General features: G+C 37.0%; 1 protein-coding gene across 3 annotated transcripts in view; it reads right to left on the bottom strand.

Moving 5' to 3' along the window:
- Positions 1-17,404, bottom strand: part of elfn2a (extracellular leucine-rich repeat and fibronectin type III domain containing 2a) — a 201,963-nt gene that overhangs the window by 118,564 nt on the left and 65,995 nt on the right. For all 3 annotated transcript variants that reach the window (XM_008435591.2, XM_017306845.1, XM_008435518.2), the window contains exon 2: positions 11,011-11,261. The gene's annotated coding sequence lies outside the window, so the exon portion shown is untranslated. The remainder of the gene's footprint in view (positions 1-11,010; positions 11,262-17,404) is intronic.

Genomic DNA, 17,404 nt, shown 5'->3' with positions numbered 1-17,404 from the left:
ATGAACACAGGCTCTGCTGAGGAAATATAGTCAGAATTTGGCTTTTTACTCTGTTGTTAAACATAAGTTGGTTAAACATAGCACTGATTTTTATTGTGTTTTTCTAACACTACTGAATAATATATTTAAAACCTGGATCATATTTTTCAGATTTATATGATGTGATGCAGTYTGAAGTGCATAATCCCTACGCCTAGGCTACAACTTTTATAGTGCCTGCCATAAGCAATTAGTGGGATTAACTGGATTAATTGTGATTAATCGTGATTATTCGACTATTGAAATAACTGTCAACTAATTTAGTAATTGATTAAATGTTAACTGGAGTAGGCAGACTCAAAARAGGCAATCTGCTGAAAAAACCCCCAACATATTCAGAGAAATAATCAAACCAAAACTACAATATATAACGATATGCATTCTTGTTAAAAAAAGGAATTGAGTTATTTGTTTTTCCATTTTTTAATGTGTTTCTAATACTACCTAGAAAATGCTTAAATAGTTCAATAAAAAGTCTGCCAAATATGCTAGTCTTTTAATCAATTACTCGTCAAAATAATTGATTAATCAATTACTAAAATAATCGCTAGTTGCAACCCTAACCTGGCAGTAGTGAATAACACAGCAACAATGAAAGAAGATACTTTGAAAAGCAATAGAGTTGGGTTTTTTTCTTTTTTCTTTTGGTCTAATTAGCAGCATGCTCTACAGTAATTAGAGTACCCTACTGCACAGAGTGCTGAAATCTGCTAATGCTTCGCGTCTCGCTACACATCAACCCCCAAAATCTTACAATTTTTGAGTGGGTGTCGGCAGTTTGGAAGAAACAGGAAAAAAGGAGAAGACGGGAGACGGAGATAAAAGGACAAAGACTTTGGCCCCCATGAGGGCAGAAAACAGACAAGAGTAGGCGATAAACACAGAGGATGATAAAGCAAGGCTCGGCCTTTGGGGAGTAGTGTAATCTGAAAGCAAGAGACCAGAACCGGCAAGAGCCATCTGATGAAATCTAACAGAAAGGAGCAAGAAAGGGGGGAAGAAAACGGAGAGAGATATTGGACATCCATTAAAAGTTGGTGATGTATAATTTAAGGAAGCCCGTTTTCCCGTGCTTGCTGTKGTATCTGAATTATATTTGTATCTGTTCTCTTTGGATGAGCTTGGTTTGTATTAATCCCGTGGATTTGCGATAACTCTCTCTTGATGCCTTGTTACATCCATTTCCATTTTTTTGAAGGTTAAGGTGTGTTTGCAGTTTCGGTTTCTGTGTTGAGAATCAGGATTTCACGCCGTTTTTTTCTCAAATATGAATCAGCATGAATCCGACATAAATCCAACTTAAAAATAAACTCAGCAATTTATCCAAGCACAGTCAATGCTGAGATTATTCTACCTTTATTGGCAAAATATACAAACTACCAATATGTTTGAATTATCCTTGATTGTTCAAACCTATTTTATTTCCTCAGACTTATTGGGTATTTTTATTGATTTATCTGTATTTCTAACATGCAAAGAAACACTTTTGTCAACTATCCTTATTTATGAGCTGTTCCATCCCAATCAGACCTAATGCAAGTAATTGAGTAAATCAATGAGTAGTCACTAGGTATTCAATAGGTGTATAGTGCTGAATCTGGATTAGATGAGATTAGTTTGATTTTACTATTTACTCAGAAAAATAGGAGTAAATGCATCTTGGTCTATGGTAGCCCAAGATGCATTTTCAAAACTTCAGTGTAAATAAACAGGTATTGGAAAGGCGATGTAAAGGTTTGGAAAACATTGTTCCTCTGAACTGCTAGGATAACTTTGGAATTGTTTGTTTCTCCATTTGACTCTCTAGAAACAACGTCACCATTTGTTCGCTGAAGGAATTTCAAACACAAGATACTAACTACAGGAGTTGGCTTGTAAATAGTTACATTTACTTGAGTAACTTTTTTTTTTTTTTTAAATTACATTTGGGAGTATTTTTACTACTCTACATTTTACTTTTACTTGTGTAATTTTATTCTGAAGTATTTCTACTCTTGATTAAAATTTCTGGATTCTCAACCCACTGAATGAACAACAAACATGTTTTAACCAAAAAGTCACCAAACTCAGACACACACCTGCAGTTTTTGTTAAAGTTTCATCAGTTTTTTATTGAAATAAACTGATTTTGAAACATTTCCTTTTGCCTGACTTTGTTATTTTTTGTTACTTAAATGAAATATTGTCATTTTGATCTGAAAAATATCAAAATTTCCACTTAACTTTACATTTTGCTCCATCTGATGATGTAATTTTTAAACATTAAACCATTATAAGCTTGATCAGTTACTCAGTACTTGAATATATTTTTTTTTTCTTTTTTTTTTTTTTTTTTTTTACCAAATACTGTTTTAGTCTTACTTTAGTCCTTTCTTGGATGGCTACTTTTTACTTACACGGTGCGTTCAAACCAAACACGTTTTGAGCACCAGGCTTCAAACTTGAAGCAGACACATTTTTGATGCGTGTAACACGTTTGGTGTGAACGCACCATTACTTGAGCAAAAATATGTTGAAGTAGTGCTATTCTTACTTGAGTGTAACTTATGGATTCTCTACTCATGTTGGCTAACTACATATGAGCCCCACTTAAGTTATTTTGTCATCTTAGTTTCTTTTAAACCCTCTATTGGCACAAGTACACACAATAACATTTGGCCAACCAGATGCACAACTGATCAATAAAGAAAGCAAAATGTAAAATATTTCCTGCACGTCCTCCCCCCCTTCATTCTCTTCCAATTTTCTGTCCGATCTGCAAATAAGCTCCACTGACGCCAGAAAAACCTGAAAATAAATAACAGCTCACATGAATTGCGTACTGCCTGCTGCGCCATTTAAAATCAGATTTTCTTTTCTTCATCATGGCAGAGTCGAAGGAAGAAAACAACCACGTTCACATCAGATGTAAATTCAGATTGCACAAAGAATTTAATCTTTTCATTGATTGTTTGGGTAAAAAAAAAAAACACAGAGGGAGACGGGAAATGTATGAAGATCCCAAATGAATTACTTTTTGCTGCCGTTTCTGTGTGTCGTGTCAGTCTGACAGCTTGTCCACGCGGGGCCACATTCCCACACACACCACAGTAATCCAGTGTTCAGACGAGATAGGCTGTGCCGGGTGAGCCTCCAGACTCAAACAACATATTAGATCTGGTTGGTTGATCTTCCTTACCAATTTACTGGACACCTCTCCGTCCCTCATCCCTCTCTCCCTGCCTCTGTCCGAGCAACTTCAGAAATGTTTACCCTTTCATCCCTTTTTTGTTCCACAAGTTTTTTGTCTTTTTTTCCTACGATGTTGGCTTCAGCCATGCGGATATTTAGTTTCTTGGAGAAATCAGCAACAAGGAGGCTGTAGACTTATTCCCCAAAATGAACCAGTAAAATTTTATTCAAAATGGTGTTGGTTCCATAAACAAACAGCTCAAATTACATCAAAGAAAAGAAATATTTTAATAGTAACTATGGGATTGCAGGTAATTTGATGTCGTTTTGAGTTTACCGCATCTCAAAATGAATAGCATGATTGTTAGCAATAAGGTCAAATGCCTATTAATCCATTTGAGTGATAGCTACTTATGTTACTTATATCAGAGGTCTCAAACTCAGGTTCATTTTGGGCCACATCAAAAATCAGAATGTTCTCAAAGGTCCGGTTGTGCGAGAAAGTATTGATAAAACCCATTATACTGTCAAAATATGAATAAGTAGTTGTCCCTACTACTACTATCAAAATCACCAGCGTGATTTTGATCGTTTTTTTCCTTTCTTTTTTTTTTTCTTTTCGTTTTTATTGCAATCAAGTCACAGATTTTGTGGCGCTAATTTATAAATATTTGCAAGGAACGTTTACAATATTTACGCTAATGTATGATGTCAAATGTGATTTTAAACTCAATGTTTTTGACCAATTTTGAGAAAAACTTGCAGTAAAATCAGAGAAAATGTGGGAAGCTGATTATTTTGTGTAAATTTTGCAGATTTGTGAACAACTGGAGAGACTCATTGATGTCATTTGAAGTCTAGAGGGCCACATAAAAAGCTACGGTGGGCCAGATTTGGCCCCCAGACCTCGACTTTGACACATGTGACTTATATGAACAACGCAAGGAACTGATTGGTTAAAATGTCTTTTTGTCACCTCTTAGCTGACATGCAAATTCAAACATTCATTTTGACCTTTAAAATTCTAAACCTGAAATGGTTTTGGTTCTGTCTTTCTGTCTCACATGCCAAACCGTCTGGTTTATTTAAATAACTTTGCTGTCGAGATTCAAGCGATCTAACGAGTTGCAGATGCAACATTTTAGCCTGAAGTGCCGCTAAAGCGTATAAACAAGTTCATAAGCGCTGTGCAGCTCCATAAGCAGCCTTCAGACGTTTTCCCGGGGGAATTCAGCACAGCATAAAGGCTTTTATTGTTGGTGTAAAGCCAACAAATCTGTGACATGAGAGCTGAGAGCCAGAAATCAAGAGTGAAAAGTAACTAAAAAGAGAAATATTCATCATGAACGAAATCCAAAATAACTTAAAATTAATGATAAAATGCTCAAGTTGTTTTTTTTTTCTTCTCCGTTTTGGAATTCCAGCTAAAAGGAGTTAAAAATGTACTCGGCCAGGCTTTTATAGACATAAAAATCACTGAATGGTCTTGTTTCATGTCTTTCTTTTCGGAGTGCTTTTACTTGGTCACAGCTTAAAAAATAAATTGTGAGATGTCTGTGGGTTTAAACAGAGAGTGGCAAGTGCATCATGGTCAGTGAAAATTAGTGTGTAATTTTGTAATTTATGTTAAAAAAATGTGTGTGACTTGAACAAAAATAATTTCATACCCTGAACTATAATTTTAGTAAATATCTGACCAGCATGAAAACACTCAAAAGGTTTGAAAAAGGGATGTGCTGTGGTGGTGCAGAGGTTAAGCACAACCCACATATGGAGGCCTTAGTCCTTGACGTGGCCGTCGCTGGTTCGATTCCTGGCTTTGGCGTCCTTTGCTGCATGTCTTCCCCCTTCTCTCATTAACCACTTTTCTGTCAATTAACTATCAAATAAAGGCCACTAGAGCCAAAAAAATCTTTAAAAAAAAAGGCTTGAAGAAAATAAGACGTTTTCAGACTGTGCAGTGCTGTTTGTATTATGGCCAATTATAATCTGCTTTGTTCCAGTTGTGTTAATAAGGACAGCTGTGTTTTCATTTTTTAAAGGGAGGATATTATGTAAAATCGTCTTTTGACCTTTGTATCATATAACAATGTAAATCCCTCATCACTAACATACATGGAGTGTTGCTTCATACTTTTGTGTATGTTTGAGAAATCATTGAATCTCCAGTGGAGCCATTCATACTTGATTGTGCTATAAAGTGACACATAATGTATTTTGTTCAAATAAGTGTTCAGAGAACCTTAAGAATGAACTAATGGAGAAAACACAAAATATAAAATATCAAATGCAAGGGGTGGGGGGGGGGGACTCTTTTTACTTGCAACACTTTCACTTTCCTTGTCATTAAGAAAAAGTTGCCAGTTTTTGCACGTTTGTTTCCGGAGCTCTCCTCATTTAAACCCAAACCTTGTCAAGGCCACTTCTGTTCTTTCTACTTTCCGTCTTTTAAACACTGACTGCACTGACGTGTTACGCTAGGGTGGATCTTCAAAAACAAACAGCCGACACGACCGTTTCAACAGAAAATCTGCTTCCACAAAATATCATTGTAATTACACACATCGATTACAGATTATCATTTTAACTGATTTTAAGTTTAACTGTCCTGCCATAAGTAACTTTTACGAAGCTAATTCTTTTATTAAACACTGCAACACAATGTTGCGCATTAACTCTGATCAATTTTTCAATTTGCAACGAGAACTGGAATGAAACTGAGTATAAGACTTTTTATCAAAAGTTGAACAGAACAGAAAAGAAAGGAGAATATGGAGCACAATAATGTGTTCAATGATGACAACCTGATGTGAGGGAAGAAGTTATTTGACGAATCAGGCTGGAATAAAGGAAAATAATTAGAGGAAATCAGAGCACTTTTCGAGTCATTATGCTGATATGCGGCTGAATGAATGAATGAATGAATGAATCACCAACCAGCCAGAGTAAAAAAGGTAAATGATAGAAAATACATATATCAGGTCAGAAGAGAAAGAGAAAATTTGAATGCTTTTTAAAATTAAAGACTAACCGTACAAGCAGTTGTGTAAGTAGAAATGGTAAAAAATAGAAAGAGCAAAAAAATAGTGTAACGTGAGAAGATCGACCCTGTAATAAAAAGAAAAATAATATTACAAACATAAAAATGTAAAAGGAGAAATTTAATTCTAAAGTTTTATCATTGAGTTTGCTTTTAATTATCTGCATGACATTTTTTGTTCAATGTTTAATTTAAATCATGTTTATTTTATTTTTGTCTCAGTGTGAAGCCCTTTTTGATTTTTAAAAGGTAAAAGTGCTACATGACTAAAATCTACGTACATATAAGTATAATCTATTTATTGTTATCATGGGATTTGGGTGAATGGGCCAGTGGACCATCACATGGACACAGAAATTTAACAAAAATTGTAAAAAAAAAAAAAAAGTCAAGTCAAGCAGATAGGGCTCCAAAAAATGACAAAGCAAAAGGCAACATCAAAACTAATCAAAAAAAAAAAAAAAAACTGCAGACTGGAACTCCTTTGAAAAAGGAGATGAAGTCAAGATGCAGGTGAAAAAAAGAGGAGGGAGAACCCTGGACACAGGAAAAAATATTTATGTCAAATAAGTTAAATTAAAAGAAAAAGTGCTGTGGTGACTGTGGAAGAAACAAACTCTGTGAGTAAATATATGCTTTGTGACACGAGGAGGCATTAAAGAGATTAGATGGAGGCTTGTTTAGTGCTGCGGCTCCGGCCTACTGGGACTATTTTACTGGCTGCTGTGTCATGATTCTGGCATGAAAGCAATTTTGAGTGTTGGCTCTGACAACATCGATAAGCCAAATAAACATACAAGTGGACATGCTCAAAGAGAGGAAGGGGCAAGAGAAGTGATAATGGAGGGATGTGGGGATAACCTGCTGTAAAAAATATACAAAGATAGAGATGGGGATTTTTTTAACAAGAGAAAAGAGAAAAGAAATATTCTGAAATTGATCAAATTCGTCATGGTTTGATGGCAAAACTGAGATTTTAAAATTCGCAAATCATAGAACGGCTGTCGATGTTCACATGCTTATGAATGTGTTCTAAGAATTACAAATATAGACAACCAACATCTGTTAATAGTGTGTGTGTATTGTACAGTGTGTGTGTGTGTGTGTGTGTGCGTGCATGCGTGTGTGTGTGTGTGTGTGTATTGGGGCAGAAAGGGTCAGATTCTTGGCGTTCCACCGTCTCAGGATGGAGTACATCACATTTCTCAACCACATCAACAAGCCAATACTCATCAAACCAAAAGTACAAAAACTCAAGACATTTAAAAGCCATGATACTGGACATTTTTCAAGTAACAACCAGCTTTAGCTTCTATAACCTGGCATGTATTGTAAGTTGAGAACGCATCCATTTTGTAGATAATATTTCTTCTTTAACAGCAATGATAAACAGCAGATAAATAATGGGAAGCATCATTTAGGAGGTATAATTTCTTGTCATATAATTGACTTAGAATTTAAGGAGATCCACAAACACTGAAAACACCAAGCAAGTTGACACTGAATCCCTTAAACAAGCAAACTTGTTGTTTACGCACCAATAAATCACACGCTATGAGCAACGACTATAATTGGATAATTGGATCATCTAAAACCTTGTGGGTTATAAACGACTACATCTACGTCAAATGCGATGAAACTGCTCCTCTGAAGGAAGCAGACGAAACAGAAACCTGTTGAATGTGGACAGAGTGGAGACATCAAAGGACAGTAAAATGAAAGCTGGAGCAAGGGTAGAAAAAACCCCCAGGAAGAACAGAGATGTGGATGAAATGTTGATGAGGAGAGAAGGTTAGCTTTTAGTTTGTGGGGCCAAAGCTCTGTACAAAGGAGCCATGTGTTTCTGCTTTGCTGTAAAGAAAAACTCTTGTATGTATGCTCTCATGGGATGCCAGAGAAAGGTCATAGTGATTCTGACCTGTTTATTTTTCTGATCACTTAGGGTCAGATGAAGCACTAGGCATTCGCTACAATCTTAAAGTAGATTTATAAATTCTGTCCTCTTATTCTTCTTTTTTTGACAAAATAATTTAAATTTGTGGGCACTGCAATGGTGCAGCGGTAAATACTTTAATCTCCCATGGCAAATACCCGGGTAGACCTAGCCCCGCCTCCGAGGATGAAGCTCCTCCTTTGAGGTCCGGTTTCCAAGGTGCCACTCAGCTCCTTCAGACTAGCCAGCAGCCATTAGCAAACACCTGGTGGAACAGCACATCTGCGGCTGTTAAAGTGTTAATAGAGGAGCCATGTTGTGATGACTTTCCTGAAGGCAGTTTCAGAAAGAACAGGAGCTTCTTAAAGAGACAGAGGCTCAATTTTGAAGTCAAATTTCTATTAAGTTTGATATATGTAGCATTTTTATAACAGCCGGCATTAACATAGTTACTTGATTGTGCAATAAAATGGCTCTGTATGGCTGGAAAATACATCATACTGCCATTTAAAAATAAAATTAATCATGTCCATTTTGTTAGTAACATAGTTTATGGCATTGTTAGCAGCATTACAACTGACTAATTTGAGAAAATGTATGATATATTGCCAATTTTTAAAGTAAAATTAATTTGTTAATGAGCCAAAACTGCTAATATCAAAGTCTCTAAGATTGACTAGTCTATTCTCTAATAGACTAGTCGATCTATTAGAGCAAGGGTGTCCAAAGTCGGTCCTGTAGGGTCGGCATCCTGCGTGTTTTAGTTCTCTCCCTAGTGGTTGTAACAACCTCCTCAGCAAGTCAATGTGATGCTTAGACCTCTAATGAGCCATCATTTGATGCAGGCGTGCTAAACCAGGGAGAGAACTAAAACATGCAGGATGCCGGCCCTCGAGGACAGACTTTGGACACCCCTATATTAGAGTCTTTTCATTCCTGGCATTTCAAAAGTGATCTTCTTCAGCACACACTAAAACCAACTCTTCCATCTCCCCTGACGCTTTTCTACTTGTGCTTCCACATCCATAGTTACTCCATCTTCCACTCTGATTTTTTCTCGTAACGTTTTTCCTTCTTTTCTTTCCCCCTCCCTTCCCTCTCCCTCCACAACAGTGTCAACCCTTTAATAATATACAAGCCCCTTGTCTTTCCTGGCAGCGGTGGCAAGATTCTTTGCAGGATTCAATCATGGCCTCCCCACTAATGAGATTAGCATGGCTAATGCACATGGCTCTTCCTCACTACATTACCGCTGGCGCGCGGCTGGTGTTCCACATTGCGGTAGAGTTCTCCTGACACAGCGGCTGATTGCCGGGCGACTGAACTAAGACGGCCTATGGTCTGACTTGGTCTTGTCAGAAGGGATGGAAGGAGGGAAACTCTCAGGTAATGCGGGACGGGGTGGAGTTTGCCCGCAAGCGAGTCGAGTCTTTGACGAAATATGGCCTAGGACGAGTAATTTCATGGGAGGTCTGCATGGGGAGGGCTTGGCAACGGCTCACAGCTTCCCACTGTGTTTGAGAAGCAATAGGGGAACCTGGCACTCGGAACAGGCAGAATGGAGAGGCAGACTCTGGATGAAGAGATGATGAAACAGATTAGCTTAGCATCCTGGGGTTTCATTGTTTGGCCATATGCTAATCACAGTCCAAACATGTTTACCAAAAGCTAGGAACAGAACATTGTTTTATTTTAAGTATGACTTAACTGAAGCAGCGGGTCGGATATAAATGATGAATTGCCATCTTTAGTATTTGTTAATGGATGCAAAAATCTACCCAATAAACACAGCTCACACACACTCACAGTCTAAAACAATGATTTAGAAAAAATACAGAAAGCCAAAAGGCACAAGAATATAATAACGTGTGTGATTGGTTCAGTCGATAGTCTGTTTGTATTTAAGTGGTGACATTCGTTCACTACTTTCATTCTAACTCAAATTTGATTATTTTTTAATTGATTGATCCAAGACATAGCAACATGGACTTAGAATTTTGTTTTGTAGTATTATTGTGATAACGATATTAAAAACTATTTATTACTTCTTTCTTTTAGGCAACTGTATAACAACATCCATAGAGCCACAAACACAAACATCGTTCTTGGAAAACGTTCCCATTTGAAATATTCTTATTTTAGACGCCACTTAAAGAAGTGTGATTTAACCTGAACTCAGTAACTGTATTTAACCGTATTTTCAAATTTCTCCTTACTATTAAAAATAGCCAACAGACTCAAACAAAACAACATTCAATCCATTAAAAATGTATCAGTTTTTGCATCTCACCAAAACCAGAGATCAGAGGACGAGGAGGTTGTCCTGCTGAAACCAAACAGGTACAGCTCATAAGCTGCTCAGAAATATATTTGTCTTTCCTAGATGGCAACAGATTTCATCATCTTCCATTGCAATGTTTTCAACGTCACCATGACATGAAGTCATGAACACACAGATCCACTTCCAGGGAGCTGACTTGGTCAGAAAAGTTCCTGCAGAACATTTTCTTCTTCAAGGCGCCACTGGCAACAGTTGCCTTGCTTCATCAGCTACACAAGTTGGGCCAGGACTGGTCAGAACCCCCAAGACGCAAAAAAAGTGTTATTGTGCTTATTGTATTCTATTTCACGGTGGAGCGCCGCTGAATGCTGTCAGTTGATCTTGCTGAGGGGAGGAAAAAGATTTAGTGCAGGATCCTTCACCAGAAACATGGTGACMCGTCAAGCTTCGTTAAGAACAAGACTGAGCAACAGACTCCATGTCTGCTAGCTGGTTGAAATGACAGATTCTCATATTGGAACTAAATGTACGAACGGAGAGACTCACCTCTACTTGAGCTGCAGTTAATTCAAAACATGCAGAGGTGGAGACGTCCTGTCCGCTCGAGAACACCGCCTCCTGGTTACAGTCTTCTAACTTCTTTGGTAAAGTGAAACTCTTTTAGACTCTGAATGCTGGGTAATATTTTACCCCTCCCAAAAAAATGTTATTTTCTTTTTCTTTCAAGAGTATCTAGAGGTCTATGTCCAATTTGATCCGGTTCCTGTGTCCAAGGAGCATCGGTAGCAACACTTCCCCTGGACAAAAACGAGAGAAAAGAGAGAGAGAAGAAAATGTAAGTAGGTTTTTTATTGTTTTGCTTTATTTTTACATATTTACAGAAAAGAAACTCAAAAGGAAAACCAAGTTAAACAGGGAGTACTGATTAATTATACATATTTGTAGAAAATCTCTGGCTCAATATTCCTAAGTACCTATAGCTTTGGGTGGACATTTATCGTATTGTTTATCATTTATCGTGACAAATGTCTCTGATTTATCAATAAATTTCAATTAACTATGTGTTAAAAAACCCAAAACAGTTTGCATTGTCGCGATTGTTAGTTTTATCATTTTCTACTATTTGTTCCATGACAGTATCATCGGATATCAACACATTTGAACATATGATTAAATGCAGTGACTTGTGCGCAGCTTAGTGATACAGATCACACTTATTTATATGACTGGTGTCCTTAAAAAAGCGTATTTGTTACGTTTTTATCATTACTGTGATAGTACTACAAAATATCATGATAACTTTCTACGTCCGTGTCACCCGTCCCTGTTTATGGCTGATTTCCATTCCAGTTTAAAACTGAGATTCATCTCATTAAGTATGCAGCGAATGTCTCTGCGTGGTGCCAGGAAGACGGTGTGGACCAGCTTCAGCTTTGAGAATAGTTCACAGCGGGAATAGTTCATGATTGTTGACAAGTGAGGTCATTTATTATTTATTCACTCACTTGCTTAGATTTGACATTCAAACTGGAAGAAAAAAAAAGTTCATAGATTATAAGGAAGGTGGGAGGGAAGCATCTGTTTACAGTAATGGAAGAGTTTTGCACAAACATGGAAAATATTCACAGCTTGTAGCAGGTTGTTTGGTAACAAATGCTGCAAAAACAATGCAGTAATGTTAACGATAAAAAGAGTCTTTTATATTAATTTGAAAACAAACACCAGAACTGAGCAATCTGAGCAAATAAAATTAGCTAGCATTATTCAACAGAATTTCAATACAGCTTAAATGTTAGTATTTACTATACCTGTTTTAATTATTACGACATAGTTAACACCATGTTGATACTCTTAATATGTGATATTTTATACCAGATTTATACAAATCTTCCATCCATACAATCCCAGTCGTAGAGGTAGCAGGTCTGGGAAAACGAGCTGAAACGTTTCCTCTGCCAGAGACGCTCTCTAGCTCCGTAGTGTCTAAAGTGAAGCCATCTGCAACCCTTAAATTGATTTGCAGCACCTGATTGTAATTAAAAAAAATTTCCAAATCAATTTGACGTAAATGGAAACTTACAATGGAAACTTAATGGAAACTTTTAAAACCTGCCTAAAGCAAAATGCGCCACTAACAAATTGAAATCGGTTTTCAGAGGGTTTTCTTGGACTCCGAACATTACGACACAATCTGTACTGGATATCAAAGTAAATCTGTCAAACAAAATGTTTTCGTATCACCATTTTGATTGTTTTACAGTTAATATACCACAACGTGCTTTCTACATTTTTGTGAAAGTATAACTTTCTTAAAAGATGTGATCTTGGAACAAACATTCGAAGGCTTTCTCGACTCAACAGCTTTGCTAAATAAAAAGAAAACAGATTTCCCATCCCAGCTTCGGATTGTACAGTAATCAACAGAAGTGAGCCAGTCTCGGGCATCTGCCAATGTTTAGCCTCTATCCAGTACTTGCATTTCATGGTTACGAACAGTTGTGAACTTCACTCAAGTGCATTAAAGCTATTAAAATCAACATTATGATTATATTAGCCTGACACTTCTGTAGCTTTGAACGCAGCAAAGAAAACAACCTTAATTCATCCTGTACATTGTGTCGCGTATCAAAAGAATAAACGGAAGAAAATCTTCATTAAGCGGTTCTTAAATCAAAAATATCAAACGTGTGTGGTTAAGTGTAAAGGGATGAGTCGATCAACAGTCAACGTAATACAAGAACATGCGAGGAGGCATGGGAAACTAGAGTGAAATGTACTCAGGCAACTTAAATGTCACAGCACATTAATGCAGGTCACCATCGGCTTTCATAACCTGTGAGTTATCGAGGATGGAGCTGGTGCAAGAGCTGGAGAGACATTAAGTAGAAGGAACCAAGATGAGTATTTTTATCTCCATCGGCTTGCGAGGCCTTTGGCGTTAAGCAAAGGTTAGAAGATGGGGGGGGTCACACGAGGGAGACAGAAAATAAAGAAGAAAAGCAAGTTAGATTGAATGTTAAGGAAGATGGCCGACTGTGATGTCAATAGGATAGCGGACCTGAGAACATGTGGAGAAGGGCCTAAATATGGGGGAATTTTTTTTTTCCATAATCTGAGAGCACACATTTTCAGTCTGAAAGCAGGATTTTATGTCTTTTGTTCTCAAAACTTAATACTTGTTCTTAAATTTTCATTTTGAAATCAGGACTTCATGTCTTTCTTCTCAAAACTTGTATTGTTTCTCCTCGCGCTCAGAACTTGTCTCCACTTGCAAAACTCTTTGCTCGCTTACGAAACATTTTCTGCTTGCTTCTGGAACAAAAATGCACCTTCGCTTGGTAACCTCTGACCCAATCAAATGAAAGTGTTGTACTGGGTGTGTTTGTTTCCTGTAAGCAAAAGTATTAAAGGTTTTGAGAATGAAAATGTGTGATCTCGAATTATGGCATATCCCTTAAGTAAAGGGATACATATAAATGCTAGAAGAAGAGTAGAAGGAGGAGCATGGCAGTTTGGACATTTATTGGAAACCAAAAAGGAAAACTGAAAAAAACAAATGTATGTGTTTTTAGGAGCTCACACCTGATCATTATCCACACTAAATACAGCTGTGGAAATAAGCCTCAGAGAGGTCAATGTTTGTCCTCAGTAAATATGTTTGTAATTGAGCTACTGACATGAAATTCACACCAAATGTTAACAACACAAGTAATCCACACAAATAAACAAACCGTCTGTGAACTATGTTATGTGTAATAAAGTGGTAGTACACATGCGGTGAGAAGAGAAGCATATTGTGATAGGTAAAAATATAGAACAATGTCATAACCTTTGTAAACTTGCTTTTTCAAAACCTACTGATGGCAGTGAGCAACGTCAGAAACATAATCCAGAATRAAAAAAACACAAGATTAATTCACCGTAAATCATCAAAGAGCATCTGTTCCTTGCAAAACTTGTGATAAATGAGTTAAAAATAATAAAACAATCAGAAGAGCTTTCCAAGACCTAAGACCTGGAATTAGAATAAGTATAAGTTATTCATCCTATTACAAAAATAACTGCATTTCTACTGACCATATAACATTTTGAAAACAAATGCACCTAATGGAAACACAGCACTTTTGAAAATAAAAACTACATTTTTATTTTTATAAAAACGCTTTGGTGCTGAGATGAGGTGGCTTTTTTTGTCGTATCAAAATTTGTGTATTTCGCAAAACTCCCAACGAAACACTTTTTTTTCGCATCACACAAGTCATGTGATCAACGAAAGGAAAAAGACGACAGGAAGTAGTTGGTCGGACGGTTTTCAGCAACTTTCTGAGTCAATAAACTTCTTCACTGAAATACAGCAATTGCAAGTGTGTTTTTGACATTAGTAGAATATTAAAGTCTTGCACACATTTGTAATGGAGTTGAAAAGTTGATGAGAAATACGCTCATTCGAAACTCCACTGAAGAAGAAAAAGCATGTGGAAAGTTTAAAGTTAAATTGTCCATAAAGCCTATCAAGAATATATTTGCTCAAATTATACTTTAACTTTTAAAATCACTACACATTATGTGTGGAGGAGAAACGGCACTACACATCATTCTGAAAACACCATGGCAACGGTGATGTCAGCAGGTCACTGCATCATTTTGTTGGGTTATCTTTGAACATATGGAACATGACTGAAGGAAAAAAAAGAAGGAATAGTTTTATCAGAACATCCATAATGAAACTCTAAAGATCAAATTTTTCTTTTTTCTTTCTTTTGATATTTCAGCAAGATAGTAAAGTGGTCAAACGCACACAGAGGAGGAAGCTCTCAGCCGGTTTCAGAAAATAAAATAGAACTGCTAGAGTTGACCAGTGAGTCACCTGAGGTGTATCCACATCACTTCCTGTATGAACTGATAATCAAAGCTCATAAAGAAAGTCCTCAGAAACTTCAATTCAAAGCTGTTTTTTGGACGAATGGGTCAAACTAAAATCTGTGAAATGCATTAGTTACATTTCAGAAAGTGTATTCAAATGTTCAATTCAGTGTACCGTCTAAATAACAGACTAACTTCTTTTGATTTCTGTGAGTTGACTTGTTTCCAATACCTGTTATGAATGTCACGAGAAATTAATGTCAGCGTTGACGTATTCAACAGTTTTTGGGAGTTTTTTAAATTTATTTTTTATTTTTATTACTGTGTAAAGTGAAATAGCTATAAATGGGATTTAGCAAAGGTGACAGAAGCGTATTAACACACGTCCTTTTTTTCCCCTCTTATCTGAGGAAGGGAGGGAAAAAAATCTGGCTCGAATTCAGACAAGAACAAATGTGTCAAAATGAACTTTTGATCCACGGCAATGCCCAACGGTGAGCTTTAGGCTATTTTGTTTTGGGGAAATGGAAAGAGAGAGGAAGGGAAAGCGGTGCATTACTGGACAGGACCATAGACGCCTGGACTGGCAGATGCAGAAATAAGAGAAAAGAGAAAAACTGCAAACGCAATAATACATTTATGTTAATTCAAGAAATATTTTTCTTGCACTTTGTTGTGGATCAGAGTAGGAGGGCTTATGGGGGCCGTTTTGTTTTTGGTTTTTTTATTGTCAATTTTCCTTTATCTTTTAACAATAATACTAGTTCACACAATTCTTTAATATAAGATCAGATTTGTTGCATTTTTGTGGAACCCATTTTATAGCACAATCAAGTATCTATGTTACCTTCAGTTGTTATGAAAAATGATGTGTCATTCAGGTGTTTTGTACAACCAGATGGTTGCCACAGGAGATTACAGGATTTCTCAAACATGCATGAAAGAATCAAAGTAACATTCCAGGTCTGCTTTTGATGAGGGAAAAACATTATAATACGGTGTCGATTTTACATTATACCGCCCCTTTAAGGTTCTTTTCTTCTGTGTGTACTGTGATGCTAACCAGTGCTACTTATGAACTTGTCAAACATATGAATAGAAGTCAAAGATATAACTGTTTAACGCAGTACTTTAACTATTTGATTTGACTTGAATTCTGTTCGACCACCCTCCGACCATCCGATCAACCTCCGTAACATCACCAACCATCCTGACCACCGTGCCAAGTATGAAAACTGACCAGAAATGATTTGATTTACTCTCCATAGAGTTAGCCGACATTAAAAACGTCACCCGGTCTGGTCTTACAGCCGACTGCCAGCCGCTACAGCAGATAGCAAGGCGAGGCTGTAGGAGAAAAAGACGCCTGCTGCCGCGCAAACATACAGTCTGTGCTCACATGTCAGCAGACGGAGGGTCTGTAAGAAGAAGAAAACATTAGAGTGTGGGCTTTGAAGGAGAGAGAACATAAGCTAGATTTACATAGAGTGGGGGTTTGAGTAGATGGCTGCATGTTTCTCATCAGCTGTCAGTGGATTCAGTGGAATCCATTTGGTCTATTGCTTTCCTCTTTTCATCCTCACCTTCTCCCCACAGCATGCCGGAGCCCAGATTACGTCCATTTAATACGGGATGCGAGTACGGAGGAAACCTTCACATTCGTGTTTGGTTTGCTCATTCCGTCCAATTCTTTTTTCATTTCTTCTCTGAAATCCAATATTTTCTAAATTATTAGCAGCTGAGTGAATAAAAATAAATAAAAATTAATGCTACAGCTATAATGTGTTTTGGTGATTCAGCTGTCTGCATTTTTCTTTTTTTTTTTTTTAAATATGAGTGGGTGAGCAGATGACATTTGGATGACTGCCACACAGTCAGAACACATTGCTTCTGTCAGTATTAATGGGGCAGATTTCTTTCTTTTTTTTAACACTCTAGGAAAATGAAGTTTTTACCGAAGTCTCAGAACCGGACTGGTCGAAACCAGTTCGGCCCGATTGTCAAAGAGATTTTAAAGTACATATAAATGTATGACTAATTGCAAGATTGTTATCATTTTCTTGAAGCAAAAAAAATA

This window comes from Poecilia reticulata, linkage group LG1 (assembly GCF_000633615.1).
Source record: "Poecilia reticulata strain Guanapo linkage group LG1, Guppy_female_1.0+MT, whole genome shotgun sequence".
Lineage (NCBI taxonomy): Eukaryota > Metazoa > Chordata > Actinopteri > Cyprinodontiformes > Poeciliidae > Poecilia > Poecilia reticulata.
This window is presented reverse-complemented; position numbering and strand designations above follow the sequence as displayed.